This window comes from Hyla sarda, chromosome 5 (genome assembly GCF_029499605.1).
Source record: "Hyla sarda isolate aHylSar1 chromosome 5, aHylSar1.hap1, whole genome shotgun sequence".
NCBI classification, from domain to species: Eukaryota; Metazoa; Chordata; class Amphibia; order Anura; family Hylidae; genus Hyla; species Hyla sarda.
The window spans coordinates 25,793,759-25,804,812 of NC_079193.1; positions in this window are offsets into that span (position 1 = coordinate 25,793,759).

Sequence of the window (11,054 nt, forward strand, 5' to 3'; positions counted from 1 at the left end):
TATAAAAATACCGGCAGGGTGGCCAAAATACTGGATGTGCCGGTAAAATACCAGCCAGGTGGCAACCCTACCTTCTATTACTGTATGCCCCCTTATAATTTCGGCCTACAATATATTCCTCACAGCTCAGCTCCACCTGAAGACGGGATATGAGGATGGGATATAAGGACAGGATATGAGGTTGGAATGTCAGGATGGGATATGAGGTCGGGATGTGAGCTTGTTTTTTGACTCCCACAATGTTTAGAAAAAAAACTATAAATACGCCACTACAGCGTATAGGGTAAACCCACCAAGAATAAAAAATGTATATAATAAAATGAATAAGAAATATATTAATCTGATAAATCAATAACCATCAAGTTTAATAAATATAGTTTTATTTTACAAAAAATACATATATCATACACAAGCAAAAAAGATTGATAATAATATATAGCTATATAACATACATAAAAATAGTAATCATTAGCGCAATTTGATAATGTGTATAATTATTTAAAAAATTGTTTTATATATATATATATATATATGTAAATAAATGAACTTAAAAAATGCAAAAGATAGCAGGGACGGGAAAAGGATGTAAAAAAGAAAGGCGTAAATGTCGGGGTCAACTGATCACCAATGGATCATAAAAGCACCTGTTGCTATAAAATACGTGCAATGTGACACTCTGTTTAAAGCATAAAAAGTGTGTTTAACCTTAAAAATAAATATGCATAAAGTGCAATGTGCAACACAGAAATATAAGTGTATACAATAAATGTAAAAAAAGCAGTGCAAGAAAACAAAAAATAAGGTGCTAAAAGTAAAGGTGTCAGAATGTAAATACTTGACCCCACATGTAAAAAGAAGATGGGTTCCACGTCCCTGCAATCACCTCCAACGCGTTTCACCGTGACCGGCTTTGTCAAGGAGTATCACCTTGACAAAGCCGGTCACGGTGAAACGCGTTGGAGGTGATTGCAGGGACGTGGAACCCATCTTCTTTTTACATGTGGGGTCAAGTATTTACATTCTGACACCTTTACTTTTAGCACCTTATTTTTTGTTTTCTTGCACTGCTTTTTTTTACATTTATTGTATACACTTATATTTCTGTGTTGCACATTGCACTTTATGCATATTTATTTTTAAGGTTAAACACACTTTTTATGCTTTAAACAGAGTGTCACATTGCACGTATTTTATAGCAACAGGTGCTTTTATGATCCATTGGTGATCAGTTGACCCCGACATTTACGCCTTTCTTTTTTACATCCTTTTCCCGTCCCTGCTATCTTTTGCATTTTTTAAGTTCATTTATTTACATATATATATATATATATATATATAAAACAATTTTTTAAATAATTATACACATTATCAAATTGCGCTAATGATTACTATTTTTATGTATGTTATATAGCTATATATTATTATCAATCTTTTTTGCTTGTGTATGATATATGTATTTTTTGTAAAATAAAACTATATTTATTAAACTTGATTGTTATTGATTTATCAGATTAATATATTTCTTATTCATTTTATTATATACATTTTTTATTCTTGGTGGGTTTACCCTATACGCTGTAGTGGCGTATTTATAGGTTTTTTAGTGGTTGTTTTGGGTTTTCCCCAATTTTATTTAGACCACAGTATATAGGACTTCTTTTAGGTTGTTCCCACAATGTTTAGGTCAGAAGACCAGATAAGGCTGGGTTCACACTACGTTTTGTACTTACGGTTCCCGTATACGGCTGGGAGGAGGGGGGGCGGGGCTAAATCGCGGCGTCCGCACTCAGCCGTATAGGGGAACTGTATTTAATGTATGTCTATGAGCCGACCGGAGTGAACCGCAGCCTCCGGTGGGCTGCGTTTTCGGCCATATGCGGTTTCCCGACCGTAGACAAAAACGCGGTCGACCACGTTTTTGCCTGCGGTCGGGAAACCGCATACGGCCAAAAAACGCAGCCGACCGGAGGCTGCGGTTCACTCCGGTCAGCTCATAGACATACATTAAATAAGGTTCCCCTATACGGCTGAGTGTAGGCTCCATGTTAGGCTCCAGAGGTAGAGTATGACACACTCAAGAAATAACATTAAAATAAAACACAAGACATAACATTAGTTGTTTTTTAGGATTCTTACAAAACATCTATTTAAAGGGGTACTCCACTGGAAAAAAAAAATTTTAATCAACTGGTGCCAGAATAATAAACATATTTGTAAATGACTTCTATTAAAAAAATCTTAATCCTTCCAGTACTTATCAACGGCTGTTATGATCCACAGGAAGTTCTTTTCTTTTTGAATTTCCCTTTCTGTCTGATCACAGTGCTCTCTGCTGACACCTCTGTCCATTTTAGGAACTGTCCAGAGCAGAATAGGTTTTCTATGTGGATTTGCTCCTACTCTGGCCGGTTCCTAAAATGGACAGAGGTGTCAGCAGAGAGCACTGCGGTCAGGCAGAAAGGGAATTCAAAAAGAAAAGCACTTTATGTGGATCATACAGCAGCTGATTAGTACTGGAAGGATTAAGATTTTTTTTTTTATAGAAGTAATTTACAAATCTGTTTAACTTTCTGGCACCAGTTGAAAAAAAATGTTTTTCAGTGGAGTACCCCTTTAAGACTACAACCTTAACAACCCTTACTGACCTTAGTAAAATATGGCATATTAAAAAGAAAAGAACTTTATGTGCATCATACAGCAGCTGATTAGTACTGGAAGGATTAAGATTTTTTTTTTTTTTTTTATAGAAGTAATTTACAAATCTGTTTAACTTTCTGGCACCAGTTGAAAAAAAAAATGTTTTTCAGTGGAGTACCCCTTTAAGACTACAACCTTAACAACCCTTACTGACCTATAGTGCCAATAGGCACCTAGTAAAATATGGCATATTATAAAATATTCTGTGAACCTTTTTCCTTACCTCCTGCCATATCCTGTTCCAATCCTTTCTGGAAATAGCTTTCACTTGTTGGAGAAAGTTTTTTTTTTTTTTCCACTCTCCCCTAAAGTGTTAAAATAAATGACCCTGTGATCTGTCTCTATTATTACTGATGGTAGGAGTGCGCCATGGCGCCTGGCGCCAGCTATTCCAGGCGCATTTCTTTAGTAGCGCTCGGTCCCTGCCAATCATAAGAATCTCTCCTCCAACTCACCCACCAGATTTCCACAGGCAGTTTATAAAATTGTTTATTTTTATTAAAGATATTTATGAAGTCGAGAAGTTTGACTCTATCAAAGTAAACTCGAGAACTATGGTGCATAATTTATGGTGAAACACAAAAGAATTTTTATGTGGAAATGGAGACTTGAAACAGTGGAAAACGTGGCAAGGGATTTGGCGAGAAGAAGAAAAATGGTTCCAATGGGAGTTTCCTTTGCACATAATATATTTTATATAGTTTTACTAATACATTCTTTCCATGATATTGGGATGGAGGGGAAACCATTGAAGAAATGGAGTTATTGGAGAACAGGTGTTTAGCATTTGACACCTGTGGCAAATGTAGGAAATTCTGCACAGTCCTGGGATTCTATTAAAGGGGTTCTCCACCATAAGGGGATTTTAGTACGTACCTGACAGACAGTAATGGACATGCTTGGGAAGGATCTGCGCTTGTCTTGGGGCTAAATGGTTGTTTTGTGAGATTGCCATAACGCTGCTGCTTTCTTTCTGCGAAATGGCAGTTTCCCATTGGAGTTCCCTCCTTCCAACTACAAGACCCAAGATTCCTTGTTTGTAAGTGTGAGTTCTCTTTCCTCCCTTCCACACATCAGTCATCCCAACTAGAGATGAGCGAACTTACAGTAAATTCGATTCGTCACGAACTTCTCGGCTCGGCGGTTGCTGACTTATATTAGTTCAGCTTTCAGGTGCTGCATAAATTAGTTCAGCTTTGAGGTGCTCCCGTGGGCTGGAAAAGGTGGATACAGTCCTAGGAGACTCTTTCCTAGGACTGTATCCACCTTTTCCAGCCCACCGGAGAACCGGAAAGCTGAACTAATTTATGCAGGAAAAGTCAGCAACCGCCGAGCTGAGAAGTTCGTGACGAATCGAATTTACTGTAAGTTCGCTCATCTCTAATCCCAACCTTGGCAGCACAACTGAGCTATGCATATGCTTCATGAAACTACAATTCCCTGCAGCCTTGTGGAGAATGATCTCCATCCCACCCAGCGGTCGCTCCACCCATTGAAGCAGACGGGCTTCCTTTCAACACCAGACTAGTGATGTAAGGTCTGGGGCCGGACTGAAACCTGGGAAAACCTGAGACGACACGCATTTTGTGTGCTACTATAAATAAACACTTGGAGGGAAGATCATGGACGCTATACATTCTATCTTGCAGAGATTCCCATTGTCCTCATCTAGACTATACCTGAAGCCTTCGCAGGCCTTAGGGCAGATTTGTGTTTTAGTGAATTGGCAGAAGTTTGTGAGAAAGATCCCCCGATCTAGAGTACAGAAAAGGTTTTATAATATAGATTCTCGAAGAGGACCAAGGGTGATATCCAAAATTACTTCTGAGTCAAAATGTAGGAGGATATGGAACATCATCCAGGAGAAAAACAAAAATTTGGGTTAAGATTCCTCTGTGAGGCATACTATGGAGCCACTGAGCCCCAATACAAATCGCAAATAGGCCCAAAAATAATAATACAGTGATCCCTCAACTTACAATGGCCTCAACATACAATAGTTTCAACATACAATGGTCTTTTCTGGACCATCGTAAGTTGAAACCAGACTCAACATACAATGTACGGACAGTCCAGACCTGTGAAACGTGTCAATGACCGGAAGAACCGACCAATGAAAACGGGCATTCACTGGGAAAACCCCTGTATTACTGAAGCGTATGCACTGACTGGTGTCTGGTAGCGCCCCCTACAGTAGAGGGAGGTATTACATGTTCTGTACTCTTTACCTGTATTACTGAAGCGTATGCACTGACTGGTGTCTGGTAGCGCCCCCTACAGTAGAGGGAGGTATTACATGTTCTGTACTCTTTACCTGTATTACTGAAGCGTATGCACTGACTGGTGTCTGGTAGCGCCCCCTACAGTACAGGGAGGTATTACATGTTCTGTATTCTTTACCTGTACCAGGGTTAGCTACTCCTTTGGACACCAGGTGAGGGAGACTCCATTACTTTTTTACTTACAGGACCCTGTAGAAGCTTCTGTCCTCTACATAGACCAGTGTTTCCCAAGCAGGGTGGCCCCAGCTGATGCAAAACTACAACTCCCAGCATGCCCGGACAGCCGAAGGCTGTCCGGGCATGCTGGGAGTTGTAGTTTTGCAACAGCTGGAGGCTCCCTTCTTGGGAAACACTGGCATAGACAGTGATTTACAGCTCCCAGCAGATCTTTATTACTTTTATATGTAAGGATTTGCTTTATCTATATTAGTTATCTACTTATTTTTCTTTAATCCTCACTTTTTCCTATTTTTGGATGACATTTTGGTGCCTTTAGAACCAATTACCAGGTTTCCATAGAGTTCTGGTCTCAACATACAATGGTTTCAACATACAATGGTCGGCCCAGAACCAATTAATATTGTAACTTGAGGGACCACTGTACTGGTGTCTTCTTATTTCAGCCTCTTCATGCACCAGTCCCGGGCTGTGACTGCTACTCTGCACCCCCTATAGGTAAACCCCTGATCCCTCTATCCACTCATAACTATAACTTTCCATAGCTGCACTATTTCAGAGATCCCTTGACTTCATCTTTGCGGTCCCATCCACCGCCACAAACTGCCAAAAACCTATATAGCAGAAGTATTGCTGATACAGACTCCTTGGCGATGCTTAAGTAGATGGTGGCACTATTAGGGTATGTCGGGGGCTACAACAAAACATTTTTAAAATTCAAGGGGGTCTTCTTTAATAGGAGAAAAAAAAAAGACAAAATAATGGATCAGCTCACCGACTTTTCATGGATGAAGACACCACATATGTAGTCCAGGAGCACGGATGCAGGGGACCGCATACCCCAGATACTGGCAGATAGAACAATGGATGAGATGGGTCCAGCTCCCGGTGAATGGAAAAAATTAAAACTTAGCGTTTAATAGACATATTAAAAAAAGAGAGACTAGCAGCCACTGTGAGTGGCAAGTGACATGTCACCCTTAAAATAAGAATGAAACGCCGACGCGTTTCGAGCATAAACTCTTAGTCATGGCACTGACACCATGTCCCATAAGCACTTATATACTCACTGGCAATTGTCAGCGCCCAAACTGTGGGACAGTGGTTCCCCCTTCCAAACGGGAAATGACGTGCTGTACTAAGGGAAAGTAGCAGGTAAGTAAATTACAACACCTACCACTCCCGCACGATTCCTCCGGGGATCCGCCCTCCCTCCGGGGATCCACCTTCAAAATGGGAAATGACATGCTGTACTAAGGGAAAGTAGCAGGTGAGTAAATTACAAAACCTACCACTCCCGCACGATCCCTCCGGGGATCCGCCCTCCCTCCGGGGATCCACCTTCCAAACGGGAAATGACATGCTGTACTAAGGGAAAGTAGCAGGTGAGTAAATTACAACACCTACCACTCCCGCACGATCCCTCCGGGGATCCGCCCTCCATCCGGGGATCCACCTTCCAAACGGGAAATGACATGCTGTACTAAGGGAAAGTAGCAGGTGAGTAAATTACAACACCTACCACTCCCACACGATCCCTCCGGGATCGTGCGGGAGTGGTAGGTGTTGTAATTTACTCACCTGCTACTTTCCCTTAGTACAGCACGTCATTTCCCGTTTGGAAGGCGGAACCATTGTCCCACAGTTTGGGCGCTGACAATTGCCAGTGAGTATATAAGTGCTTATGGGACATGGTGTCAGTGCTTATGCTCGAAACGCGTTGGCGTTTCATTCTTATTTTAAGGGTGACATGTTACTTGCCACTCACAGTGGCTGCTAGTCTCTTTTTTTTTTTTATATGTCTATTAAACGCTAAGTTTTAATTTTTCCATTCACCGGGAGCTGGACCCATCTCATCCATTGTTCTATCTGCTTCTTTAATAGGGGTACTCCGGCCCTAGACATCTTATCCCCTATCCAAAGGACTCTCACACTAAGGCCAGCTGTTTGTGTTATACCAACTTCACAAGCTCAGTAAAAGCAGCGAACTGTAACCTGACATTGATGTGTTTATTGGCTCATCGTGTCTGGCCCAGGAAGACTGCTTCCCACCTTCGGACAGTGGATCAGATAAACGGTTCCCTGGCTTCACGAGGTGATCATGGTACGCCTACCAACATCCAGTGGCCGCCACCACAGCACTGCCGCTACATAAAAACATAAATGGAATGTGATATTTGCATTGGGGCCCAAGAGTTTAAAGTTACGCCTTCGGCCAGGAAGTACCTTTTTTTGCCGATGACTTGGAAGAGGATTGTTTTAGACAATGGTTTCTTCTTTGTTACATGCATTCGTATTGTTATCTGATCTGTTTACATTCCTGTTGGTCGTTGTTGAGTATAATGAGGTTTGTTCTTCATCTTATATGAAGGAATAATTAGTTATGGTTGTGCCGCCGGAGTAGACCTTCTCTTACTGAAGGACTTAATGTGGTCACAGGATTCTCTGCCCCATTATAGGGGAATTAGCAAATTCAGGGAAGAATCCGCTTTTGTCTTAGAGATAATGAGAATACGGCCGTGTCTGATGCGTGCGCATTCCCCCCGACCTCGGTAAGACACAACAAAGACATTCTGCAGCCATACAGGACCTTGCAGAAAGTGTCACCGGCATTACTGAAAAATGTCACAGACAATACTGTACACTTGAAGTGCTCGGTCATTACCAGCTCCATTGTGCACCTTTGTGCCAGGCTTTAATAATGCGGATAATTCTGGCCAATTTATTTTCAATTTCAGCACATTTATGTAACGTGCCGACTGCAATAAACTTGTTTTACAAGAGGTATTGTGATCACAATCGTATGGAACATCAACATCCTAGAAACAATGTTCTCTGTCTAAGGCTGGGTTCACACCAAGTTTTTCAAATACGGTTACCGTATACGGTTTTCCGCTAAAAAACGTATGGCAAAAACCGTATGCAACTGTATACAACCGTATGACTCCAAATTAAAACGTATACGTTTTTTCCCCGTACGGTTCTATCCGTTTGCATCAGTTTTTGCCAACGGTTTTGCTATTTTGTTGGAATTATTTTTCCAGCAATTTAATAAAGTTACTATTGTTCTATTGAAATTCCAATTTGCGCATGTGTCAACTCCAAAAACGGATTAGAAAAACCGTGTGCAACCGTATTCTGAAATTCTGTGTACGGTTCTCATAGACAACAATGTTAAAAGAACCGCATACGGTTCGCATACGGTTTTCCAACCGGAGGCAAAAACGTGGTCGACAGCGTTTTTGCCTACGGTTGAAAAATCGGCAAAACCGTATCCGAGGCAAAACGGATGCAACCGTACACAACATTTGGAATACGGTTTACAATGCATTCTCTATGCATACGGTTTCGGATACAGTTGTATACGTTATTTTGCGGAAAATCGTATACGGTTACCGTATTTGAAAAACGTGGTGTGAACCCAGCCTAAGTGTATCTGTAAAAAAATCGAATTACTAATGCAAACTGAGGCTGCAAAGAGGCAATAGTTTAAAGGAAATGTGTCTTCAGAAAATAACCACATATTTATTTTGAGAATTTTTAGTGATTTTTTTCCAATTTCTTATATTATTATTTAGATATTAAAATAATCCTTACACTTTTCATTCCTGTTTCCTGTTCTGTGGGGAAACATTCTTCTCATCATCATCACAGACAGGATTACAGTAATAGATAACATCTATGTATAGATAACACAGGATTTACCATTGGCATTAGGTGATGGTCACAGCTCCCTCCTCCCCCTCACTACACACTGACTTCTGAGCAGGTGGGAGAACATGCCTAACAAAGAAGTTAATGAGTTAAAGGGGTACTCCGCCCATAGATATCTCATCCCTTCTCCAAAGGATGGGGGATAAGATGTTTGATCGTGGGGCTCCCACTGCTGGGGACCCCCACGTTCTCCCTGCTGCACCCGGTGTTCATTTAGAGCACAGTACAGCTCCGAAGGCTCGTGACGTCAACTTGGAGGTGGTGAAATTGTGGAGTACACCCCCGTCCAGAGCCCGCTTGGAGAATGGGCTGCAGCGGTCACAAGACCAACAGCCCCAACACAGTTTCCCTTCAAATACTTTCCGTCTACAGATTGGGAATCAGATCCCTTCAGGGACCTGAGGCCGAAATGGTCTGCTCCTGATGCCTCCACCAACGTACTCAAGGAGGAGGAGCCTCTACAGCATCAATCACCTTCTGTGTACAGTAAAGTGCCAAGTCCTGCTCAAGTTCAAGAAAGTAAGCCTAAATTGCGGGCACCAAAGACCGTACCTAGACCCTCTCGGAGCAATGAGAGTTTTTCTGTTCCAGAGGTACTAACGTACGTACCTAGGCCCTCTCGGAGCAATGAGAGTTTGCCTCCTGCACAGGTACCAACCTATGTACCAAGGCCCTCTTCTGATGTGGAGAGTTTGCCTGCTTCCAGGGTACCGACGAAAGTGTTTTGCCCCATTCCTAATTTGGAGATGGTGCTTGAGCCCTATTGCCCCACTTACATTCTGGCCAGTAAGCCTTTGGCCACTCTAAATCCTACTGTTAACCATTCTACTCTCACCAATGTGGTGTGGGAGAGTTACATTAACTCATCGCCTGCTCCAGATGTTAGCAGATATAGAGGATCTACAAGAAGCACAAGAAGATTCAGAAGAAATGTCTTTTGAAGGACTGTAAAGTAATGTTTATTGCTTTTCTATGCTAACCACTTTTGTTTTACAGTAACAAAGTTCAAGACAAGTGCCTAGCAGGACTGTGCTAAGACTGTTCCAGTTTGAAGTTCAGCAACGTAACCATCAAGCTTTGTGCCTGACCATCAGGTCAAGAGACTCCTAGCCAGTAGGAGATTCGTAAGTTTTGTGCCCGGCAAATTGTGGTAAAGACGTGTTTCCCATAGACTCCTAGTGTAGGTGGACTGCAGATCCTTACATGACCGTTTTATGTACATAACCCTATATTTATAGGACTTTTTCACCAAAATGTTGCACTTATCAGATGTATGCGCCTGACTCTTGTAAAAATGTATATGGTTCTTGTACACAAGAAGAATAGCTTCATGTCTGTGTACATAAAAGTAAGTCAAGGTTGTACCCAGAAAATTGTCCGCTATATGCGCGTGTACACCAAACACAAAAATGTAAATAACTCTTGTACACATGTACATACAAAGATATAAAAATGCTAAAAGGTGTTTTAGTAGTTACTTAATAGGTGACACCCCGGCTCCTCCGAGGGTAGTATTGCTGCTGTCACCAATCGCTAGCACCTTTCTAAAAAAAAAACAGTAGGGAAACTTACCCTTAAGATAGTACTTGCACACATAGTACTCTAGACTACTCACTTAAATGTACTACCTCAATCTATTTCAGTACATACACAAAAATAAAATATATCTCACATTCAAGAAACACTTAGGAATTGTAGCCTATTGATGTCCAATTCCTGCCACTGTTAGGTATACTCATATGTCTTTTCTCTGTATTACGTGTGTGAGATGCTCTACCTGGCCAGTAGGTGCCCTTGCGAGTATAGAATTGAACACTTATTTCTAAAGGTAACCTAGGTAGGTTATTTGGAAGTGCTCTAGGGGTAAGTAGTGTGTAGCCGATAGACCTAGCTTCCGGCTAGCCAGTATACCGCTCATGTACTAACAGGTAACTTATTGTTGGCAAAAAGAAAAAAATGTGTGAGATTTCAAAATGTATAGTCAGCTTGAAGCTAAAATGTATAGAGAGCTGTAGTAATGTCTAGTTAGCCTCATAAATGTTATAGAGAGCTATAATAAATGTTTAAGGAGCTAGAAACTAAAGGTTAGATAGTTTCATCACTGTCCAGGTAGCATCAAAATGTCTAGATAGATTCCTATTGTCTAGTCAAGATACTAGTAAGAGTATCCGGAGAATGTGTTTA